Consider the following 25736-nt stretch of genomic DNA (forward strand, 5'->3'; position numbering starts at 1 on the left):
TCTTATATATACTCAATTTTCTCCATATGTCCCCCACATATTCTCAATACATTAGTTACCAAGATGATTGAAGACCAGTGTTCCAGTTTGCTAGCTGCTGGAATGCAATATACCAGAAACAGAATGGCTTTTAAAAAAGGGAATTTAATAAGTTGCTAGTTTACAGTTCTAAGGCCGAGAAAATGTCCAATTAAAACAAGTCTATAGACATGTCCAATCAAAGATATACAGGGAAAGATACCTTGGTTCAAGAAGGCTGGTGAAGCTTAGGGTTTCTCTCTCAAGTGAGGAGGCACATGGTGAACACAGTCAGGGCTTCTCTCTTAGCTGGAAGGGCAAATGGCAAGCACAGCATCATCTGCTAGCTTTTCTCTCCTGGGTTCTGGTTTCATGAAGCTTCCCGGGAGGCATTTTCCTTCTTCATCTCCAAAGGTCACTGGCTGACAGATTCTCTGCTTCATGGTGTTGCAGCATTCTCTGCTGTCTTTGAATCTACTTCATTCTCCAAAATGTTTCCTCTTTTATAGGACTTCAGAAATTTATTAAGACCCACCCAAATTGGTGGAGACATGTCATCACCTAATCCAGCTTAACAACCACTGTTGATTACATCACATTTCCAGGGAGATGACTTGATTACAGTTTCAAACATACAGTATTGCATAGAGATTATTCTGCCTTTATGAAATGGGATTTTGATTAAAACATGGCTTTTCTAGGGGACATACATCCTTTCAAACCAGCACAACCAGCTTGGTAAAAATTAGCCCCTTGTTTCAATTGCATAGGTCAATGCTTCTGAAATGCATGTAAAACTAATAGATAAAACTTTACTTGGTGTTTCTCTATACTCCCATATTTGGAGGGAGATTCTGCTTGAATTCCATATTCTTCCTTTACCAGTTTTCACACATGGTGTATTCACAAAAGTCAACACAACACTGCTTCTGAATTCTGCTAGCTTTCTTTTTTTTATTAATTAAAAAAATTAACAAAACATTTAGAAATCATTCCATTCTACATGTACAATCAGTAATTCTTAATATCATCACATAGTTGCATATTCATCATTTCTTCATACATTTGCATCGATTTAGAAAAAGAAATAAAAAGACAACAGAATAAGAATTAAAACGATAATAGAGAGAAAAAAAAACCTATACCTCACATGCAGCTTCATTCAATGTTTTAACATGATTGCATTACAATTAGGTAGTATTGTGCTGTCCATTTCTGAGTTTTTATATCCAGTCCTGTTGCACAGTCTGTATCCCTTCAGCTGCAATTACCCCTTCTCTTTTTTTTTTTAATTAACGGAAAAAAAGAAATTAACCCAACATTTAGAAATCATACCATTCTACAATGCAATCAGTAATTCTTAACATCATCACATAGATGCATGATCATCGTTTCTTAATACCTTTGCATCGGTTTAGAAGAACTAGCAACACAACCGAAAAAGATATAGAATGTTAATATAGAGAAAAAAATAAAAGTAATAATAGTAAAAACAAAACAAAACAAAACAAAAACCTATAGCTCAGATGCAGCTTCATTCAGTGTTTTAACATGATTATTTTTACAATTAGGTATTATTGTGCTGTCCATTTTTGAGTTTTTTATCTAGTCCTGTTGCACAGTCTGTATCCCTTCAGCTCCAATTACCCATTATCTTACCCTGTTTCTACCTCCTGCTGGACTCTGTTACCAATGACATATTCCAAATTTATTCTCGAATGTCCGTTCACATCAGTGGGACCATACAGTATTTGTCCTTTAGTTTTTGGCTAGACTCACTCAGCATAATGTTCTCTAGGTCCATCCATGTTATTACATGCTTCATAAGTTTATCCTGTCTTAAAGCTGCATAATACTCCATCGTATTTATATACCACAGTTTGTTTAGCCACTCTTCTGTTGATGGAGATTTTGGCTGTTTCCATCTCTTTGCAATTGTAAATAACGCTGCTATAAACATTGGTGTGCAAATGTCTGTTTGTGTCTTTGCCCTTAAGTCCTTTGAGTAGATTCCCAGCAATGGTATTGCTGGGTCGTATGTCAATTCTATATTCAGCTTTTTGAGGAACCGCCAAACTGCCTTCCACAGTGGTTGCACCATTTGACATTCCCACCAACAGTGGATAAGTGTGCCTCTTTCTCCGCATCCTCTCCAGCACTTGTCATTTTCTGTTTTGTTGATAATGGCCATTCTGGTGGGTGTGAGATGATATCTCATTGTGGTTTTGATTTGCATTTCTCTAATGGCCAGGGACATTGAGCATCTCTTCATGTGTCTTTTGGCCATTTGTATTTCCTCTTCTGATAGGTGTCTGTTCAAGTCTTTTTCCCATTTTGTAATTGGGTTGGCTGTCTTTTTGTTGTTGAGTTGAGCAATCTCTTTATAAATTCTGGATACTAGACCTTTATCTGATATGTCATTTCCAAATATTGTCTCCCATTGTGTAGGCTGTCTTTCTACTTTCTTGATGAAGTTCTTTGATGAACAAAAGTGTTTAATTTTGAGGAGCTCCCATTTATTTATTTCCTTCTTCAGTGTTCTTGCTTTAGGTTTAAGGTCCATAAAACTGCCTCCAGTTGTAAGATTCATAAGATATCTCCCAACATTTTCCTCTAACTGTTTTATGGTCTCAGACCTAATGTTTAGATCTTTGATCCATTTTGAGTTAACTTTTGTATAGGGTGTGAGACATGGGTCTTCTTTCATTCTTTTGCATGTGGATATCCAGTTCTCTAGGCACCATTTATCGAAGAGACTGTTCTGTCTCAGGTGCGTTGGCTTGACTGCCTTATCAAAGATCAAATGTCCATAGATGAGAGGGTCTATATCTGAGCACTCTATTCGATTCCATTGGTCGATATATCTCTCTTTATGCCAATACCATGCTGTTTTGACCACTGTGGCTTCATAATATGCCTTAAAGTCTGGCAGCGCGAGACCTCCAGCTTCGTTTTTTTTCCTCAAGATGTTTTTAGCAATTCGGGGCACCCTGCCCTTCCAGATAAATTTGCTTATTGGTTTTTCTATTTCTGAAAAATAAGTTGTTGGGATTTTGATTGGTATTGCATTGAATCTGTAAATCAATTTAGGTAGGATTGACATCTTAACTATATTTAGTCTTCCAATCCATGAACATGGTATGCCCTTCCATCTATTTAGGTATTCTGTGATTTCTTTTAACAGTTTTTTGTCGTTTTCTTTATATAGGTTTTTTGTCTCTTTAGTTAAATTTATTCCTAGGTATTTTATTCCTTTAGTTGCAATTGTAAATGGGATTCATTTCTTGATTCTGTTAGCTTTCTTGACAATTGTAATTTGTGCAACTGTTTTCTCCTCTACTTCTTTAGTACTTGTGAAGGGAGTTTAAGATGAGGACAAATGGAATTGTGTGTGTATATGTGTGTGTGTGTGTGTGTCTATTTTTAGTATTACCCCCAGCTGTGGTTTGCTAGCTGCCAGGATGCCTTATACCCAGAAACAGAATGGCTTTTTAAAGGGAGAATTTATTATGTTGCAAGTGTACAGTTCTAAGACCGTGAAAGTGCTGAAATTAAAACGTCTATAAAAATATCCAAATTAAGGCACCAACAAGAGGTTACCATCACTGAAGAAGTTTGATGACGTTCAGGGTATCTCTCTTAAATGGAAAGGCACATGGTGAACACGGCAATGTTTGCTAGTTTTCTTTCCAGGCTTCCTGTTTCATGAAGCACCCCAGGAGTGTTTTCCTTCATCTTCAAAGGTCTCTGGCTGCATGGGCTCTCATGGTTCTCATGGCTCTGAAGCGTTCTCAAAAATGTTTCCTCTTTGAAAGGATTCCAGTAAACTAATTAAGACCCACATTGAATGGGTGGAGTCACATCTTCTTCTAATCAAAGGTTAATACCCACAATTGGGCATGCCACATCTCTGTGTAGATAATATAATCAAGTTTCTACCCTGCAGTACTGAGTAAGAAATGGCTGCCTACACAAGATGGATCAGGATTAAAACATGGTTTTTCTAGGGTGCAAAATCCTCTCAAAACACCATACCCCCAAAGGAATCAGGGAATAGATAAACATTTAGATAATTCCCTAACTTTCTGATTTTTCAGAGGACTACTAATTCTTGTAGCCATGCAACCTGACCCAGGATTTTATGTTATTAGATGCCTTGATTGCTAATATACCTTGTCAGAGTAGCAAACTTGTATCATCCTACCTATAAAAAAGCTCTGAAGCAAAAATGAAAAGTATTTGAGAAACTACAGAAGTTGGAGCTTTTATTAGTGCTACTTGAAATGTTACCTATACTTTTTTATTTCTTTCAGGTCATTATGCCAATAGTAGTTTTTGTTTCTTTTCTTTTTTTTTTTTAACATGGGGCAGGCACCGGAAATTGAACCTGGGTCTCTGGCACAATAGTAGTTTTTTTAAGTACTTTAAGAACCCCAAATAATCAGTATCCTTTTCCTAAATTATTAGTTTCTGAACATGATTTTTTTCCCCATTTAACAAACATGTATTTCTATCATAAACCCCAATAAAAGTCTTCAGCAACAATTTCAAAAGAACAAAGTAATTTATTTTCCCATGATTACTTTTTAGAGTTTTTACTATTTGTATATAACATAAGTACACAAATGAGGTATTCCAATCAGAGTAAATTTGAGATAGCTCTACATCAAAACACTGAAAAATAACTTATAGAAATACTGAGAATGATAGCAAATTACATAACTTTTAATTCTAAAAATTGTATTTTCTAGGAAATACTACAAAAACTATACAAAATTTCAAGTTGGACTATAAATTTTATTTGTATATGTGTATAAATATCTAATAATTTTGTACATGTCTAATCCTTTTTGATCACTGTATTGCTTCCGTATATCATTTATGTAAAGGAATAGAGGAATGTCAGGCAAATTTTCGTCTACATGGCAATATGATTTAAGAAATATTCCAGAGAATTCACATTGATTATAATTTGAATCTAGATTTCAATATTTCCTTCCCTAATAAGAACTCTCATATTTTTTCTACTCTATGGTGGAATTGCTGTCGTTTTCAGAATCACTGACTGTATATTAGAAGATTCTAGGCAGCAAAGTTCAATGTGTCTGTGGTCACAGGGTCTGTTGTCTATTATTTCCATATTAGTGAAACAACAACTACTAATGATGTGGGAAAGGTAAATTTAGCACCAAGGTTGTCCTACCTTTCTTAGGTTAACAGTCAGCTTTGCCATTTGACTGTTCTCCAGGTATATTTTTGACAAACACTGCTTCACTTGAAAGAGAGAGGAGATCATTACATCACATCAATATGTGATGGCAAACTGCCCCCAGAAATTTTGTTTCAGCTGCTAAGCTGTGTTTTGATCTTGTACAGCTTACTACATTCACTAAAAAATGAGATATCCCATTGAGTTAAAATTGTTTATTACATTTGAGTATATGCAAAATAATATTTACAACTGTTTCATAAGATATGAATTATAAAGAACCTTTTCTGAATGATTCAGTTTTAAAAATGTAGCTATTTAAAATCCACCATATGGGGCACTGTGACGGTGGCCTTGTGGCAGAATTGTTACTTGCCACTGGAGACAGGGGTTTGATTCCTGGTGCCTGCCCACGCAAAAATAAATAAATAAATAAATAAATAAATAAATAAATAAATAAATAAACAAAACAAAATAAAATCCACTGTATGCCCCCAGTGTTTCCCTTCTCTCTTTGAGGTAGTATCTATCCTGAACTTTGCATTCATCATTCTCTTGCTTTTCTTTATAATTTTACCATATATTTTTGGGTCTCTATGCAATGATCTCTTTGGTTTTGTGAGCTTAATCATTATATAAAAGAAATCATACTGTAAGCATTTCTCTATAATGTGTTTTAATGTATTATGCTTTTCAGACACATTCATGGGTTGTTTCATGAAGTTGTAATTCATTATCATTATTTTCTGCTGTGTAGAAAATCCTGGTATATGATTATTCAGGAATGTATTTATTAGTTCTACTGATGCTGTACATTCAAGTTATTTCCATTTTTTCTTGCTGTTACAAACAAAAGACCATGAATACTCATGACCATCCTGAAGTAGAAGAGCCATGTTTTTGTTTGTAACTTGACAGAATGCAATACACTGGAAGTGGAACACCTTCAATAAAGGGAATTTAATAAGTTGCAATTTTACAGTCCTAAGTTCATCCAAACCAAGGCATCCAGAGAAAGATGCCTTAATTCAAGAAAGGCTGATGAGTCTGGAAAACTTCTGTCAGCTGCAAAGTCACATGGCTGGCATCTACTGGTCCTTTATTCCTGGCTCCATTGCTTTCAGCCTCCGTTCCTATGGGGATTTCTCACTTAGCTTCTCTGGGGTTGGCTTTCATCTCTTGGCTTCCCTTGGCTCTCTCTGGGTCTGATTTGCTTAACATCTCATGAGAAGACATATAGCAACATCTGTTGGGCTACAAACATCTCCAAACATCCTTGTCTTTTTTCTCTGAAGCAACTGTCCTCCAAGCAAGTATATCTGCTCTCTCTGTCAGCTCTGCCATCTCTGTTCACTCCTGTCTGCTCTGTCATTTCTGTCATTTTCTGGCTTTCTCCAAAATGTTCCCTCTTTTAAAGGTCTCCAGTAAACTAGTCAAGACCAACTTGGAATGGGTGGGGTCACATTTCCATCTAATCAAAGTGTCACACCCACAATTGAGAATGGCACATCCTCGTGGAGATGATCTAATCAAAAGTTTCCAATCTACACTGTTGAATCAGGATTAAAAGAAATGGCTGCTCCCACAAGATTGGATCAGGATTAAAACATGGCTTTTCTGAGGTATGCAATGGCTACAAAGCAACACATTACACCCACTGCACCCTACCAAAGACATGTTTCTTTCATATATAAAATGCATTCACTCCATCCCAACATCATAAAAGTCTTAAACCATTTTAGTAACAATGCAAATACAATACAAAGTCAGAAATAGTACAAAATCTTAACAAAATCAGCTATAGGCATGTTCTGCCCTAAGGCAAAATTCTCCCCAACTGTGGACCTGTAAAATTCAGAACAATTTATCTGCTGCCAACATACAAAGAAGGGACAGTCATAGAATGCATGTTTCCATCTCCAGAGGGAGAAATTTGAAGGACCACAGGGGTCACTGAATCCAAATATTTCTGAAAATCTGCAAGACAAACTCCTTTAAATTTCAAAGTCAGAGTAATTTCTCCTCAGGGTTTTAGAAAGTGGCAATCCCACCCTTTCCAAGGACCTACACAGCAGTGGCTGGGCTGTATCCAAATACTGGAGTGGTTGCAATCTTGGGGCCACTGGTGAAACAAACTTTTTCTTGGCTCCACCTTCCCCAAGCTTTGGGGCAGCACTTGGAATCTCTGCTGTCTGGAGGGCATATGCTCATCCCCTCCAGAACAGTGGAATGGCAGTTAGGATCTTCCACAATTCCCGGTTAATGTACCCCACCCTCCCCAATGCCTGGGGTGGCACAACACTTCTGAAGCAATGAAACAGAAGGCCCACCCTCTGCTTCAGGGACAAACTCACCCTCTCTACATATATGGGTGGATCTGCACTCCTGACCTGAGATTTCATGAGTCCAGACCTTAGCTTCCATGGTTCTGCTTCTGGAGTCATTTTTCCTTCAATTCATTTCTTTTCTGTTCATTTTAGTCCAGACTGGTGGTGATTCTGTTTTAGATAGATTCCACAACACTCTTGTTGGTTTTCTTTGTAATATGCAGGGATAATAACAATAAGACAATAGGACTTTCCACAAATCTTTTCTGGATAATCCAATCTCCAATCCTGTGTTTTTTTCCCTAAATGGCTAAATGTCTCCATGTTTGCTTAAATCTTCACATGGGCCTCTATTCACTGGGGTTCCAGAATTTTCCAAACCAATTTTTATTTTCTTTGTGCCCTAAGAGTTTAATTCTTAACTTATTTCCTCCCACATTTTACTATAAGCTGCAAGGAGAAACCAGTCTGCATTTTCCACTTTTAGTTTGGAAATTTTTTCTGCTAATTATCCATGTTCATTTCTTGCAAATTCTCACTTCCATCTACAAAGAATGCCATCCTTCCAATTTTCAATGACATGTTCATCATTTCTGTCTAAAGCCTTATTAGAGGTATCTCTAGAGTCCACATTTCTACCAACAGTCTCTTCAAAGGATTCTAGGCCTTCTCTATCAAACTGTTGACAATCTTCCAGAATCTTCCCTTCACCCATTTGAAAAAACATCCCAAAGAGGGAAAAATTCACCTTCCCTATTTGAATAATTCCTGACACTCTTGCATGCAGTGGAAACAACCAAATGAATAGGCTGAGCCCTTGATCTTGGAGTTTGCCCTTATGAAACTTACCCCTGCAAAGGATAGGCTAAGCCTACTTAAAATTATGCCTAAGAGTCACCCCAGAGTGACTATTTTTGCTCAGATGTGGCCTCTCTTTCTCTAAGCCAACATGGCAAGCAAACTCACTGACCTCCCTCCTCTACATGGGACATAACTCTCAGGGGTGTAAACCTCTCTGACAACATGGGGCAGAAATCTTGGGATAGGCTGGGACTCAGAATCAAGGGGCTGAGAAAACCTTCTCAACTAAAAGGAGGGAAGAGAGAAATGAGACAAAATAAAGTGTCAGTGGCTGAGAGATTTCAAACAGAGTTGAGAGTTTAACTTGGAGACTATTCTTGCACATTATATAGATATCCCATTTTTAGTTTATGATGTATTTGAGTGGATAGAGGGAAGTACCAGAAACTGTGGAGCTGTGTTCCAGTAGCCATGTTTCTTGAAGATGATTGTATAATGATATAGCTTTTGCAATGAGACTGTGTGATTGTGAAAACTTTGTGTCTGATGTTCCTTTTATCTATGGTAGGGACAGATGAGCACAAAATATGGATAAAAATAAACAAATAATAGGGGGAACAAAGGTTAAAATAAATTGAGTAGATTGAAATACCAGTGGTCAATAAGAGGGAAGGGTAAGGGGTATGCTATGTATGAGTTTTCTCTTTTTTAAATTCTTTTGCTGGAGAGATGCAAATGTTTAAAAAATGATCATGGTGATGAATACATAACTATGTGATGATATTGTGAGCCATTGATTGTATACAATGCCAAGAATGTTTGTATGTTTGTTTGTTGTTTACAACAAAAATATTTTTAAAATCCTAATGTGTTTGGTACTTGCAAACTGCAACAGCATGCCACTTCTTTAGTACAAAAATCTGTATTTGTTTATAAGCTGCCAGAATGCAATATTCCAGAAATGTAAAGGCTTCTACAAAGGGTATTTAATAAGTTACAAGTTCAGGGCGGGCCACGGTGGCTCAGCAGGCAAGAATGCTTGCCTGCCGTGCCAGAAGACCCAGATTCAATTTCCGATGCCCGCTCATGTAAAAATTAAAAAAATTAAAAAAATTAAAAAGTTACAAGTTTAGTATTCTAAGCCTATGAAAATGTCCCAAATAAGGCATCCAGGGAAAAACACCTTAATTCAGAAAGGCCAATGGGCCTGGAAAACCTGTCACCTGGAAAGTCATGTGGCTCATATCTGCTGGTCCCTTACTACTGGGCTCCATTGCTTTTAGCCTCTGTTCCTGTGGGGATTCCTCACTTTGTTTCCCTGGGGTTGACTTTCATCTCATGGCTTCCCTTAACTCTCTCCAGGTTCTGGCTTTCTTAACATCTTTTGGTGATGTGTGCTGGACTCTAAGCATCTCCAAACATCCATGTTTCTGTTTTCTGATAAACTATTCTCCAAGCATGTGTATCTGTTCCCCTATCAGCTCTGCCAGTTCTGTTTATTCCTGTCTGATCTGTCATTTGTGTCATTTTCTGGCTCTCACCAAATTGTTTCCTCTTTTAAAGGACTCCAGTGAACTAATGAAGACCCACCTGGAATGCGTGGAGTCACATGTCCATCTAGTTAACTGGTCACACCCAAATTTGCACATATCACATCACTGTGGAGATAATGTAATAAAAACTTTACAACCTACAGTATTGAATCAGGATTAAAAGAAATGGTTGCCCCCACAAGATTGAATCAGAATTAAAACATGACTTTTCTGAAGTTCATAATAGCTTCAAACTAGCACAAACCACTTATCAAAGTTTCTATAAAGCTATCATAATTACAAAAATTTTGTATTTGCAGATGGATAAACATCAATGTAACTATCTCCTGGTATTATACATCTATAAGAGTCTATCTAGGCTATATACTTTGTAGTGGAAATGAAGGTTCATAGAGTATTTGCAACTTCTACTTCACTTGTTAATGACACATTGATTTTCAAAATGATTGTGTCTCAGTGCTCCAGCTGTTACACATCTTTTACAATATTTGATGCTATCAGACTTAATCTTTGCTGATCTTGTGGGTATAAAATGGTATCACATTTGAGTGAATTTTGCATTTCCTTTAGCAATGAAGTTTAACATTTTAAATATGTTTATTAGCCTCTTTTCCTTCCTTTTCTGTGAACTGATTGGTTGAGGTCTTTAACCATTTTTAATTTATGTCTGGTTTTTTTTACTTAATTGATTTTTAAAACATACTCTGGACAGTAATCCTTTCTCAGTTATGCATTGCAAAAGTATCTTCACAGTTTGTGATTTCTTCTCATTTCCTGATATGTATCAATGAAGAGAAATTTTAACTTAAATGGGGTCAAATTTGATAAACATTTAAAAATGTGTTTTAATGGAGAGGCTGCAGGGAACTGCCTGAAAATGTAGAGCTGTCTTCCAGTACCATGTTTCTTGAAGATGATTGTATAAGGATATAGCTTTCGCAATGTGACTGTGTGATTGTGAAAATCTTGTGTCTGATGCTTCTTTAATCTACCTTATTGACAGATGAGTAAAACACATAGGTTAAAAATAGATAAATAATAGGGGGACCAAATGTTAAAATAAATTTAATAGATTGAAATGCTGGTGATCAGTGAGGGGGAGGGGGAGCGAGTATGGTATGTAAGAATTTTTTTCTTTTTTCTTTTTATTTCTTTTTCTGATTGATGCAAATGTTCTGAGAGGTGATTGTGGTGATGAATATACAGCTATGTGATGATATTGTGAGTTATTAATTATATACCAAGAATGGAATTATCATATGGTAAGAATGTTCATGTTTGTATGTTGTTATATTTAAAAAGTAATTTAAAAAATTTAAATGTGTTTTAATATGTGTTTCATTTAATGAATTCTTATCTATGTTAAGTTCATAAAGATGTTATTCTACACTGGTAAAAATGGACAGTGTTACCTTTTGGATTTAAGTTTTTAAAGTCTATTTGTATTTTGTGTTTACTTATGGTGTCAGAGATTCAGTTCATAGGTGAAGAGCAACTTAAAGAGATGTTCATCCTTTCCCCAATGATCTGCAGTACCAGCTTTGTTATAGATCAAGCATTCATATGTGTGTAAGTCTCTTTCTGGGTCCTGAATTTATTACATTAATTAATTTGTCTCTCTGTGCCAATATGACAGTATCTTAAATTTTACACCTTTATATTAACTGTTGATAAGTGGTTCTTCTACTTCAGGATTACCATGGCTGTCCTTAGTCCTTTGTTCTTCTGCATGAATTTTAGTATCATGTGTCAAGTTACATGCATATATGTTGCAATTTTGTTTGGTATTGCATTAAAATGTATTTTAATTGGAAATGAATGGACAGAATTAAGTACCTCATTGTGGCCATAGTGTATGTTTCAATTATTTAAGTGTTTAAGCTACTTTTGAAAAGTCTTATAATGACCTCCGATTATTTTAGTTTTATTTTTAAGAATGTGATGGTTTCCATACTATTGTTTAAGGTATTTATTCTTATTCTTCTAACAATTTGTTGCTGGGATAAAGAGATGCATTTGATCTAGATGTTTGATTTTATATTCAGCAAACTTGTTAAACTGTCTTGTTCTAATTTTTATCTATTGATTACTTTAGGTTTCAACAAGGATAATCTTATCATTTGTAAATAATGAGCAATTTTATTTCTTACTTTTCAATCATTAGACCAACTCCCTTCCCCTATGCTCACTCCTGCTTTCTTGCAACGCATGGTGGCAAGGGCTCCTTCAGAAATGTTCAAAAGCATTTTAATGGAATTTGGTTGAGATCCAGTATATGATTGCATATCATATAATCATCCAAACTGTACAATCAGTGGTTCACATTATAATCATATAGCTGTGAAATTATCATCACAATCAATTTTTGAACTTTTTCATTATTCCAAAAAACAAAAGTAAGAATAAAAGTTAAAAAGAACACCCCAAACTTCACATAACCCCCACACTGCTATTATTTATTTATTTTTCCTTATTCATCTATCTATACATTGGATAAAGGGAGTGGGAGTCACAGTCATCCTCAAGAATCAAGGCTATAGGATTACAGTTTAAATGCTGAAGTACCCGGGTTCATTTCCCAATATCTGCCCATGCAAAAAAAAAAAAAAGAAAAGAGAAGAAGTTGAGGTATTTCCCTCTAGCTTCTCCAATATACCAAAAAACTGAAAATAGATATCTATGTACTGCATAAGAATAACCACCAGAATGAACTCTTGGCTCTTTCTGAAATCTTACAGCCACTGAAACTTTATTTTGTTTCAGTTCTCTTCCCCATTTTGGTCAAGAAGTCTTTCAAAATCCCATGATGCCAGGGCCAAGCTCATCCTTGGTACACATGTCACATGTTGCCAGGAAGATTTATACCCCTAGGAGTCTCATCTGATAGAGGGGGGAATGCAGTGAGTTCAACTGAGGGTTGGCTTAGAGAGAAAGAGGCCACATCTGAGCAACAAAAGAGGTTCTCTGGGGGTGATTTAGGCATAATCATAAGTAGGCTTAGCTTCCCCTCAGTAAAAATAAGTTTCATAAGGGCAAGCTGAAACATAGAAAAGGGGGAAACTGAGTTTATAGAGTTTTCTCTGTTCAATTGATGTTGATCATTGCTTGACCTTAGTGTTGACTCATTAAAATATGCACACTGCAACTGGGAGGACTGGCTATCCATCCAGAGGGAGACATACTTTGATACTTTTTTTATGACCCAGGAAACTCCTCCTGATTCCCAGCCAGTTCCCAGAGGACCACTGGGCCAAGTCAAGCAAGGTAATTGGAATTTGGACACTTTTATGTAAAAACACTATACATAACTAACTGCATATAGGCAGTTAGAGTTTGGAATCTCATCCAAGAGGAGGATGCTCTGTTCTGGACTTTCCCAGTCACACCCTGAACGTGCTGTATCCAGAATTCCCCAGAGTTCTTCTTTGGGTGTTGGTGAATTATGTAACTTACATTATTTTTCTGTCTTTCTTATATTAATCAATAAATTGCTGCTGACTTGAATTCAAGAGAGATGTGTTACTCATGAATCTGACCCTGTCCAAATTGAGGCCTCACCCACATTTTTTAATTAAGTAAATACCTCAAGATCGAGAACATGACCTATCAGATTGGCAGTTCCCAATGTTTGTGAGAATATCAGGTCTTCTGCAGGTGGAGAAGTTAAATATATCCACCTTTTACCCCAGTCCCTCAAGGGAACTTTGTAAATACTTTTTAATCTTCTTCCCAGATTGCTCTGATATGTATCAGGGCATCACACCAACCTGTACAAATATGATCTCAATCCCTATTCAAGGTTCCATGTCATTACAGTGTTCAAATAAGCTGATCATGCAAGTTAAATTAGAAAGTGTGCTACCAAAAATACAAAATTTGCACCAAATAAACATCTCTTCCTTTAGTTTTACACAGAAGTAGAAGTTTTAAAATATAGTCAATACCATCCTTTATTCTTTAGTCTGATTTACCTTAGTCCTATTCAGATCAACTTCATTCATATTTCTAATTGAAGTCTGATCACTTTTTCAGTGTTTTTAATAGTTACTGTATAGGATAATGCTGAGATTAATAGCCACAACTTACTTACTTTGAAGAAATAGGAAAACCAACAACCGCATTTATTTGGAAGGGCAGAGTGCCCTAAATAGCCAAAGCATCTTTAGAATGAGGAATGAAGTCTCACACTACCTGACTTTAAAGCATATTATGAAGCTATACTAGTCAAAATAACATGGATGCAAGATTATATGGCAACCCCACCCCTAACCTCCTGTGGAACCACCACACTGTGCTCCAGAGGGGCTGTACCTCTCACTTCCCTACCAACAGTGAATAGGTACATTTCTTTCTTCACATTTTCTCTAACATTTGTTTCTCTCTGTTCATTTTTTTTCTTATTTTTTTGGTCCTCTGTCCATACAAAGGATAAAGGGAGTGTCAGCACGTTTTCATACTCACATGGTCACATTGTAATAGCTATATACTTATAAAATCATCTTCAAGAATCAAGGCTACTGAATTACAGTTCAACAGTTTCAGGTATTTCCTTCCAGCTTTTCTAATCCACTGAAAACTAAAAAGGGATATTCAATATAATGCAGAAGTATAATCTCCAGAATGATCTCTCAACTCTATTTGAAATCTCTCAGTCACTTTTCAACAATAATGAAATGTTCATTTTTAACCAATTTTATTTGCAGATGATACAATCCAACTTAAGTAAATGGATATACTTTTGCCACCATAATCTATATGAAGACATTTCCTTTTCTTCTTCATAGAATCCATACCCAACCCCATGCCCCCTGTTTATTGACATTTAGCCTTGGCATATTGCTGTTGTTACATTCAGTGGAAGTATATTACAATGTTACTGTTCACTACAGACCCTAGCTTGCACTGATTGTATTTTTTCCTATATACCATACCATTTTCAACACATGGCGATGTTGACATTCATTTGTTCTCTGTCATGCAAAAATATTTTTATATTTGTACATGTAATACCATAATTGAACACTCTAGATTTTGTGATGTTATAAATTCATCATTATTTTCTATCTTTCCATCTGATACTATGCATGCCCATAACTTTCATATTTCAAACAATCTCATATTCATCTTTGGTCAGCACGCTTACAATATGGTGTTGCCATGACAGACTACTGTGCTATCCATTTCTAGATCTATACAATCAATTCTTGATTCTTGAAGACAACTGTATAACTATATAGCTTTAACAGTGTTACTGTGTGATTGTCAAGATCTTGTGTCTGATGCTCCTTTTATCTAGGGTATGGACAGATGAATAAAAAATAATTTAAAATTTTTTAAAATTTCTCACAGGGAGTGGGGACAGTCAAAGCAATAGGCTGAGCCTCCAATCTTGGGGTTTGTTCATATGAAACTTAATTCCACAAAGAATAGGTTAAGCCTACTTAAAATTAGGCTTAAGAGTTACACCCAAGAGAACCTCTTTTGTTGCTCAGATGTGGCCTTTCTCTCTCCAGCCAGCAAAACAAGCAAACTCACTGCCCTCCCCCTATCAATGTGGGACCAGACTCCCAGGAGCATGGACATTCCTGGAAGTGTGGGACAGAAATTCTAGAATGAGCTGAGACTCAGCATCTAGGGATTGAGAAAACCTTCTTGACCAAAAGGGGGAAGAGCGAAATGAGACAAAATCAAATGTCAATGGCTGAGAGATTCCAGACAGAGTCAAGAGGTTATCCTGGAGTTTATTCTTATGCATTAAATAGATATCACCTTGTTAGTCAAGATGTAATGGAGAGGCTGGAGGAAACTGCCTGAAAATGTAGAGCTGTGTTCCAGTAGTCATGTTTCTTGAAGATGATTGTATAAAGATACAGCTGTCACAATGTGACTGTGTGATTGTGAAAACCTTGTGTCTGATGCTCCTTTTATCTACTTTATCAATGGAGGAGTAAAACATATGGAATAAAAATAAATAATAGGGGGAACAAATGTTAAAATAAATTAGATTGAAATAATAGTGACCAATGAAAGGGAGGGGTAAGGGTTATGGTATGTATGAATTTTTTTCTGTTGTCTTTTCATTTCTTTTTCTGAATTGATGCAAATGTTCTAAGAAATGATCATGATGGTGAATATGCAACTATGTGATGATATTGTGAATTACTGATTATGTATGTAGAATGGAATGATCATAAGTTAAGAATGTTTTCAATTGTTTATTGTTATATATTTTTTAAAAATTAAAAATTAAAATAAAGGGAAGAGATTCAATTATTAGTTCTTGCCATAACTAATGCTTCAGAGATGGGTAAGTCTCAAAAAAAAAAAAAGAGGCTAAAGGACTAAGCTTGAACTTCCAAAGGGGATAACTGAATCTTTCACAGTCATAAAGGACTGAGAATTTGCCATTCTCTCTCGAAAGCCCAGGAAGGCTATACTCAAGAAGAAGAACAAATTAGAGCTGGCCTGAGAATTACTAAAAGTGCAGCTGAGCCCTGAGTCAGCGAAATCACCGATTGCACTGAAGTGATCACTAGCTCCCCCATCCTATCTGCCTAACACAGGAATGGGGAGAACCTTCACTTGGACCCTCTGTAATTCTTTTATACACAAAGTGTGACATAATTTTTTTTCAATTACCAGACATGAATAGTGACAGGGAAATGTAATCAATAATCAATAGAAAAAAAAACAACAGAAGCAAACCTGTAGGTGAACCAGATATTATAATTAGCAGACAAGGACTTTAAAATGGCTCTGATTGATATGTTTAACTGTGGACAACATGGAAAAAATGAATAAAAAGATAGACAATTTCAACAGAAAGCTGAAATCTATAAAAATAGTCAAATGAACATTCTAAAATAAAAAATACAAAGCTGAAATTAAAAACTCATTAAATGGGTTAACAGCAGATTAAACACAGGCAAATAGATGATTAGTGAGGTGGAAAATAGGTCAGAAGAAAATATTCAGAAGCATGGAGATAGGCAAAAGAATGGAAAATGCAGAAAAGAGAAGAAGACTTGTGATATAGAGGAAGACATATAGGAAAAGAGACAGTCTTCCTGTCTTTTCTGAGTTACATTTTGTAATTGTAGTTCTAGAAAGAGAAAATGGGTCTTTATAATTGTAATTACAGTAGTTTATGATTGTAGTTTACAATTAGAGTCTAGAATTGTAGTTCCAGAAGAAAAAAATGGGCCTTTGCAATTGTCTTCCTGTCTTTTCTGTATTATACTTTGTAATTATTGTTCTGGAAGGAGGAATTGAAGAAATAATGGCTGAGAATTTTTTCAGATTGTAGAAAAGTGCTACCCCAATGTATTCAGGAGTAGCAATATATTGTGTGTTTACAGCATATTTAAAGTAAAATGTATGACAAAAAAGCATAAAAGATGGGAGGAAAGAATTAGAAGTATACTGTTGTATGATTCTGACACAGTATATGGAGCAGTATAATAATATTTGGAGGTAGACTGAGATTAATTAAACATGGACATTGTAAGTCTTATAGCAACCACCAAAATAATTTTTTAAAGAGGTATAAACAATAAGCCAATAAGAAAGATAAAATGGAATCATAAAAAGTATTCAATTAACCCCCCAAAAATAAGGAAAAATGAAACAGAGAACAGACATAGCAAATAGAAAATAGCTAGAAAAATGCTGTGTTTCAATTTGACCATTTAAATGATTTAAGGTAAACAGTCTAAATATGCAAAATAGAGACTGTCATAGTGGATAAAAAAGCAAGACCCAACTATATGCTGTCTCCAAGAAACACACTTTAAATACAAATAAATCAAAAGAGTAAAGTTAAAAGGATGAAGAAAAATATACCATTGAAACACTAATCAAAAGAAAAACAGAGCAGCTATATAAAAAATAAGGATTAATAAATAATAGGTGGAGATAAAAGATATAAATTGGGTAGATTGAAATATTGTGCATCAACGAAAGGGAGGAGTAAAGGGCATGGGATGTATGAGTTCTTTATCTTCTTTTTATTTACTTTTCTCTAGTGATGCAAATGTTCTAAAAATGATCACATGAAGAATACACAGTTATGTGATTATATTGTGCACCGTTAATTGTATCACATAGTTGGCCTTTATGTGTGTGGCTATTTATCAATAAAAATACTTTTAAAAAAGTGTAGTACTGGCATAACGATAGATATACTGACCAATGAAATTGAATTTAGTGTTCAGAAATGGACCCTTTCATTGATGGACAACTGATCTTTGATAAGACAGTCAAGCCAACTCAACTGGGACAGAGCTGCCTCTTCAATAAATGGTGCTTGGAGAAGTGGATATCCATATCCAAAAGAATGAAAGAGGATCCATATCTCATACTTTATGCAAAAATTACCTCAACATGGATCAAAGACTTAGGCATTAGAGCTAAGACCACAAAACTTTTAGAAGAGAATGTAGGGAGATATCTTAAAAATCTTGTGATAAGAGGGGGTTTCCTAGACCTTAAACCCATGAGCAATGAAAAAAGAAGTAGATAAATCAGATCTCCTCAAAATTAAACACTCTTCTGCCACAAAGGACTTTTCAGGAAAGTAAAAAGACAGCATATAGAATGGGAGATAATATTTGGAAATCATATATAAGATAAGAGCTTAATATTAGAATACATAAAGAGATCCTAAATCTCAAGAACATAAAGACAAACAACCCCATTTAAAAATGGGCCAAATACATACATAGACCAGAAGAGGAGATACAAATGGCTCAAAAACATATTAAAAGATGCTCAACCCGATTGGCTTGTAAGGAAATGTAAATTAAAACCAAAAGGAGATATCATCTCACACTTACTAGAACAGGCATTGTCAAAAAACAGGAAATGACAAGTGATAGAGAGAGTGTGGAAAAAGAGGCACACTTATTCACTGTTAGTGAGAATGTAGAATGGTGCAAATGCCCTGAAAGGCGGTTTGGTGGTTCCTCAGGAATATTAGTATAAAATTGCCACACAATCCAGCAATCCCTTTAGTAGGTATATATTGAGAGGATTTGAAGGCAAGGACACAAGCATTTACACACTGATATTTGTAGTAGCATTATTTATGATTGCCAAGATATACAAACAGTCTAAATGTCCATCAATGGATGAGTGGATAAACAAGTTGTGGTATATACATATGATGGAATATCATGTAAGTGTAAGACAGAATAAAGTCATGAAGCATGCAGTATGGATGAACCTTGAGAACATTATGCTGAGTGAAATTAACCAGAAACACAAGGACAAATATTGTATGGTCTCACTAATATGAACTCACAATAATGAATGAACCTAGAGGGTCAAAGTTAAGTTGTATCAAGAGATAGAAAGATGGAGAGAGATTGGGCATTTAATGCTGAAGGAGAGCAGAATGTTCAGTAGGACTGATTGTAAAGATCAAGGATTAGATGGTACAGAAACGGATAGTATCAGATGGTAGGACAGTATTATAAGCAAACTGAATTAAGCTGAATGAGGAAGTCTGTGGTATGTATGAAACCAGAAGGAAAGACAGCAGATAAGGACTGGGGAGGTATAACCTTGCAATGCCTAGAGTGGAAAATGATGATGATTAAAGGTACAAATATAAGAATGTTTTTGCATGAGGGAGAGCAAATGAGTGTAACATTGCACGGTATTGAAAATGGAATGGTGTGTTTGTTTTACACCCCAGGAAAGACATTTTCTTTCAATATGATCCAATCTTGTGAGGCCAGACCTATTGTTTAAGGCAGACACCTTGATTGTTTCCATGGAGATTGACCCACTCAATTGTGAGTGTGGCCTTTTGATTAGAGTACTTCTGTGGAAATGTGACACACCAAATTTTGGGTGTGACCTCTTGAGTAGAGGGTGATGTGACTGCCCATTCAAGGTGGGTCTTGATTAGTTTACTGGAATCCTTTAAAAGGGAAAACACTTTGGGAAAACCTCATATGCAGATATATACACAGACGTTTGAAAATGCAGAAGCCCCAGTAGATGTCAGGACCTGAGAAACCTGACAGAAGCTAGTAAGGAATAAATGCAGCATAGAAGCAGACCTCTGGAGATTCCTGGAGTACTGACAGAGAAAGCTTAGTTGCTGGGACATGGACACTTTGAACTGCAGAAATCCCAGGAGGTGTCAAGAGTTGAGAGAGCCAACAAAAGCTAGGCAGGAACCAAAGACCAGCAGATGTCACCATGTGCCTGCCCATGAGATGGTAAGCTAGCCAAAACACAGAACGCAGTTTTTTTGCTTTCCTCCAGAGAAGCTAAGTGAAGGCCTAGAGACATTTAGAAAGGAATCCACTGGAATTAGAAGCTGGAAGCAATGGAAACAGGAATAAAGACTAGAAAGCACCAGCCATGTGCCTTCCCATGTGACAGACATTGAACTTTATTAAGTTAAGCTACATTTTCTGGATGCCTTAATTTGGACATTTTTATGGTCTTAGCTCTGAAAACTTGTAACTTAATAAATCCTCTTAATAAAAGCAAATCTATTTCTGGTATATTGCATTCTGGTAGCATTAACCAACTAAAAGAGATGGTATGTGCATGGGGATACAATCAATGCAAACTAGGGTCTCTTGTTAACAGTAACATTATGTGTGTACATTGACTCTAACAAAGACACTATGCCAAAACTAAATATCAATAAGCAGAGGATATGAGGGAGAGGTACTGGATCCTCTGCAGAAGAAATGGAGATGTCCTGATATAGATTGTTGTAGTGAAGGCAAAAACTATGTGATTACACCAGGAACCATTGATTTTTTTACTTAGGTTGGATTATATGAGTGTGAGTATGACTGTAAATTAACAGAGACATGAAAGTGTTGGAGAAAATGTGGAGAGAGAGATGTACCTGTTCACTGATGGTAGGGAAGTAGAGTTTTGCACATTCTCTGGAGGGCAGTGTGGTGATTCCAAAGGAAGCTGGGGTGGACTTTCCATATGACCCTGCAATCCCATAGTTAGATGTATACTTGGAGGAACTGAAAGAGGGGACATGAATGGACATTTGCTCACTGATTCTTATGGTGTAACAGTAACTTTTAAATATAATCTTAAAACTACAGGCAAACTATAAAGTATAAAGTAACTTTATAGTGTAACTTTTAAAGCAGCCTTTGAATGTAATTTGAAAGCTGATAGTAGGCTGTTAATGTGAGCTAGTCTCACAAAGGAGCAATATATAAAGTCCACAGCAATATGTATATGAAAAGTCTGTATCCAGACCTGAGTAAGCTTTATTGCCCCAGACCTCCCAGATATGAATAAACCTTTCATCTATCTTCCTAGGCTTGGAGGTACCTTTTTCAGGTCTCACAGGATGTCAACCCTGAAGGAAATAGGAAATAACTAAGATAAACTACTGAAATTTTCCAGACCCCTGTTACCTGTTGCTTTGGGTTGTTAAACCTGCCAGAACACAATATGCCAGAAATGGAATGGATTTTTAAAAAGGAATTTATTAAGCTACAAGTTCACAGTTCTAAGGCCACTAAAATGTCCAAACTAAGGCATCAAGGGAAAGGTACTTTGTTTCAAGAAAGGTTAATGTGTCTGTTACACTTCTGTCAACTTGGAAGTCATGTGGCTGGCATCTACTGGTCCTTTGGGTTTTAGTTTCAAACAACTTCCCCAGAAGCATTTTCTTTCTTCATCTCCAAATATCTCTCTTTATGGGCTCTGTCAACTCTGTCTAAAATGGTTCTCTCTTAAAGGACTCCAGTAAGCAACCCACCTTGAATGAGTAGAGACACATCTCCATGGAAACCACCTAATCATCAGGTCCCTCTCACAATTGTGTGGATCACATCTCCATGGAAACAAATTAATAAGAAATATCCCACCCAGCAATATTGAATCAGGATCAAAGAACATGTTTTTTCTGAAGTACACCACAGCTTCAAACTGGCACACCTGTTTACCAAGATGATTATCTCTCTTTGTCTCTGAAGGGTATAAAAGCCAATTGAGGGGGGTGTGATGGTGGCTCAGTGACAGAATTCTCACCTGCCATGCTGGAGACCTGGGTTCAATTTCTGGTGCCTGCTCATGCAAAAAAATAAAAAATAAATACAATTTTTTAAAAAGCCAGTTGAACAATCACTCTGGGGGGGGGCTGAATCAGGAAATTTCCCCAGTTCATTTTCCAGCATAAACAAACCTCTCTTTCCTCCTCAGTCTAGTAGTTCAGTGTGACCTCTGTTCCATGTCAGGCAATGAAGATGGATTTAGGAAATGCCCCTTCTACAGCTTGGTGACCATGAAGGGATGAAAAACCTCTGAACAATATGCTGCTCAGTGGATTCCTGGACCCCCAAGTTAGGACATTCATAAATCTTAGCTCTATGGCCAAGGGAGAGAGTTTTCTCAGAGAGATAGACAGGAGAGTTTCTTGTCCTGGGCATTCAGGACTTCTATGGTGACTGACTGAGGAAAATAAACATGTTTAGTGAATGAGTGTGAATGTCTTGGTCTTGTTTTGTTCCTCTTGTTTCTGTACAGGCCTGTTTTGGTTTTCTTCTTCAGTGAGACATAAACTCCTGCCTAAGCTGTAACGGGATACTGTATTTGGTTTGGGTGCCCTGTAGCACATGAATCATATGCCAAAGCTGTTTTTCTGAGGCTTGGAAGGGAGAAGCCCCTGGCATTAAGGCAGGTCACTGAATTTGGGTGTCTAGGTTTCAGATTTGGTTATTTGAGTGCACAATGGCACATAAAGCTTTTGAAACTTGGACACCTAAGATTTAGATTTTCTTCTTGATCTTGTTTTGTTACTTCTTGTGCATTTATATGAGCCTGGTGTTTGATTTTCTTCTTTAGTGACACATAGTATAGAGGAATAGCCACAGAGACTTGGTTTGGAAGGGCTCAGCCCCTGGCACTAAGAAGGTCACTGAATTTGGATGCTTAGGTTTCAGATATGGTTATTTAGGTGCTCAGCGGCACCTAAAGCCATTAAGAATTCATCACCTAAGACTTAACCTCTTCTTGGTCTTGTTTTAATTTTTGCTTGTAGTTTGGTTGAATTCTTTGGCTTATGTTTTGACTTGTCCTGTCTTGTCTCAGAAGTTGTCTAAAGAGTATTTTTAAAAATGGAAAACAACATGGATGAGAAATCTAAGGAAAATAAGAAGAATGATCCTTTAAATTTCATTCTTAAGCATTGGGGACAATTCAGGTATGAACCCATGACCAAGAAAAGCATGAACGATTTATGTGAGGTAATTTGGCCTCAGAATGGATTAGAGGATGGCCCTAAGTGGTCAAGCCAGGGATCAAAATAATACAATGTTATTTTGCATCTAGATTTATTCTGTAACAGAATGAACAAATGGGATAAAATTCCATATGTGCAGTGTTTTATGGCTCTATCTCAGAATGAAAACCTGCAGAAAAAATATTTCAGGCATGGCATTTTATCCACCAGCCCACCAGTGAAGCCCCTGAAAGCACTGAGTTTTTGGCTTTAGAGGGACCAAAGGAAAGCCCCAATCCCCATACTAAGAAAGTGGTGGTTAAGATTCCCAGCCCCCAGAGGTTTGAGGCTTTTGAACTCCAGGCAGAGGAATGACCAAGATTTCTATGCTGAGGATTTTGTTCCTACTCCCCACTCTACCTTCAGTCCACTGTTTTGCCCTCCCCTTTCCTTCCCCATTAAAGCCTATGTCTTCACCACTACCTTCTCTTCCTCTCCCTCCAGCACCTTGTCAGAAGCCTGAGGATGAGCTCCTCATGCCTATGAATTCCCCAGAAATGCCCTTTCCACCTCATATCCATAGTGATATGAACTTAGGCAGGGTGTTTCTAACTCTGGAGGGCAAAGTCAGGGATAGTGTCCTTTCTGAAATATGCCAGCTGGAATAAAATAATCAGAGTCAACCTAGTGGACATATGGCTGTGCAAACTCCTTTCTCTACCTCAGATCTGTTCAATTGGTAAAACTGTATTCCCAGTCATCAAGAGGACCCCAGGAAAGTGAAAAATTTCTTTAATGTAGTTTTAGCAATGCATAATCATAATTGGACAGATATAAAAGTTTGTTAAATGTGCTATCAACCTCAGAAGAAAGAAGAATTGTGATGGAAAAAGCTCATGATTATGCTGACTCTTTAAGCAGTGATAAACCAGAGAAATCCAGTATGTGCTTATGGAGCTCTGGCCATTTCAATAAAAATAATCCCCATTGGAACCCAAATGAACAAGCTGACAGGACAAAATTAGATCACCAAAAAGCATATGTAATTGTTACCAGACAGAGGCCATGGATTCTTTTGCCTGATGCACTCAATAACTAATCCTGAGACACAGTGGTTTAAAAGAGAGAAAGAATTTATTATTAAGCATGTGGTAGGACAGCAGATGGCCTAGTGACCCAAAATCTGTCTCCCTGAACTGCAGTAATTCTGATAGTTTTATTAGAGGACAGGATGGGCAGGGTTTAGGAAAATGAACACAGTGGTCCCAGATGATATAATTAGATATGGTCCAATTATTGAGTATGCACAGATTGATTGCACACTTAGTCACAGAATGTATGTAAGAAAATAGTGAAATGAGGTATAGGTGAATTGTAGGTTAAAGTGTAAATGAGTGTGCATGTCAAGTGGACTGATTTTGGTTAGATCCAGTCTCAGTTATCAACACTACTTTGGACTTGGGGTGGGTTAGTTTTGAACTGACCCAAGACCTTTTATTAATAAACATTAGGGGGCAACTTTGGTGATCACAAGACTCTAAAGTTGAAAAACTGGATAACTGGGTACAAAGAATAGTGAAAAGGTTTTTAGAATCGCAGGCACACAAGATAAAGTCTATACAGTCATTGTCAGAGATCAAGGCAGCTGGATTACAATTTAAAGATGTCATATCTCTCTCTCTGTGTACTCCAATATACCAGAAAGCAAAAAGGAATATCTGTATAATAATTCAGCAATCAAAATCATCCTTTAAATCCTAATTTCTCAGTTACAGCTACACAAGAAGGAACATGTGCCATAATCAAAATAAAATGTACTTATATTCTGATGAATCTGGTAATATCTTTACTCAAGTTGAAGCTATAACTATTCCTGTCAATAATTTTAGTTTCTGTTCAGTTGGCTACCTTCAGGTATAAGGTCATGGTTAGGGAGTTTTCTTCAAACTATGCTTGTAATGCTCCTGATATTTATATCTATTCTTGTTCTAGTTAAATGCCTTTTGTTTCCGTGTGTTTGAAGTATAACTCAAACATATATGAAACTTTTTCTCCTCCAGAACTCCTACCAGAAGTGATAGATTCTCTTCAAAAAGAAAATCAACAATATCTGAAGTTTATAAGTCAAGAGTTTCACCAGTGATCCCCTAACTACATCCCAATCCAGTAGGAAATGGCCAGAAAGAATAATAGCCAAATTTATAAGATTGGAAATAAATACTGCTTTAAGGAGGAAATTGTTATAGGTACTTTTAAATATAATCTTAAAACTGAAAGAAAACTGGAAATTGTAAACTGCGAATGTAACCCTTAAAACCTTTGAATATAACTTCAAAGCTGGAAGTGGACTGTTAATGGGAGCTGTTAGTCTCACAAAGGAGCAATATGTAAATGTAAAGTCTGCACCCAGACCTGAGTATTACCCCAGACCTCCCTGATATGAATTTATCCCCCTAGGTCCTAAAGCACATTTCCCAGCTGTCCAGGATGTCAATCCTGAAGGAAATAGGAATTAACTAGAATAAACTACTGAAATTCTCCAGACCTTTGTTAACTGTTAACAAAGATGATTATCTTTCTCTCTGATGCGTATAAAAACAATCACTTCA

The 25736-nt window shown here is 36.5% G+C and overlaps 1 long non-coding RNA gene across 1 annotated transcript in view; it reads left to right on the top strand.

The window, feature by feature from the left end:
• Nucleotides 1-25285, top strand: part of LOC143670673 (uncharacterized) — a 36894-nt gene extending 11609 nt beyond the window's left edge. The window contains exons 2-3 of the long non-coding RNA XR_013169428.1: nt 11378-11477; nt 25188-25285. This is a non-coding gene — a long non-coding RNA (uncharacterized LOC143670673). The remainder of the gene's footprint in view (nt 1-11377; nt 11478-25187) is intronic.
• The last annotated feature ends 451 nt before the right edge of the window (nt 25286-25736 follow it).

Source organism: Tamandua tetradactyla, chromosome X (genome assembly GCF_023851605.1).
Source record: "Tamandua tetradactyla isolate mTamTet1 chromosome X, mTamTet1.pri, whole genome shotgun sequence".
Lineage (NCBI taxonomy): Eukaryota > Metazoa > Chordata > Mammalia > Pilosa > Myrmecophagidae > Tamandua > Tamandua tetradactyla.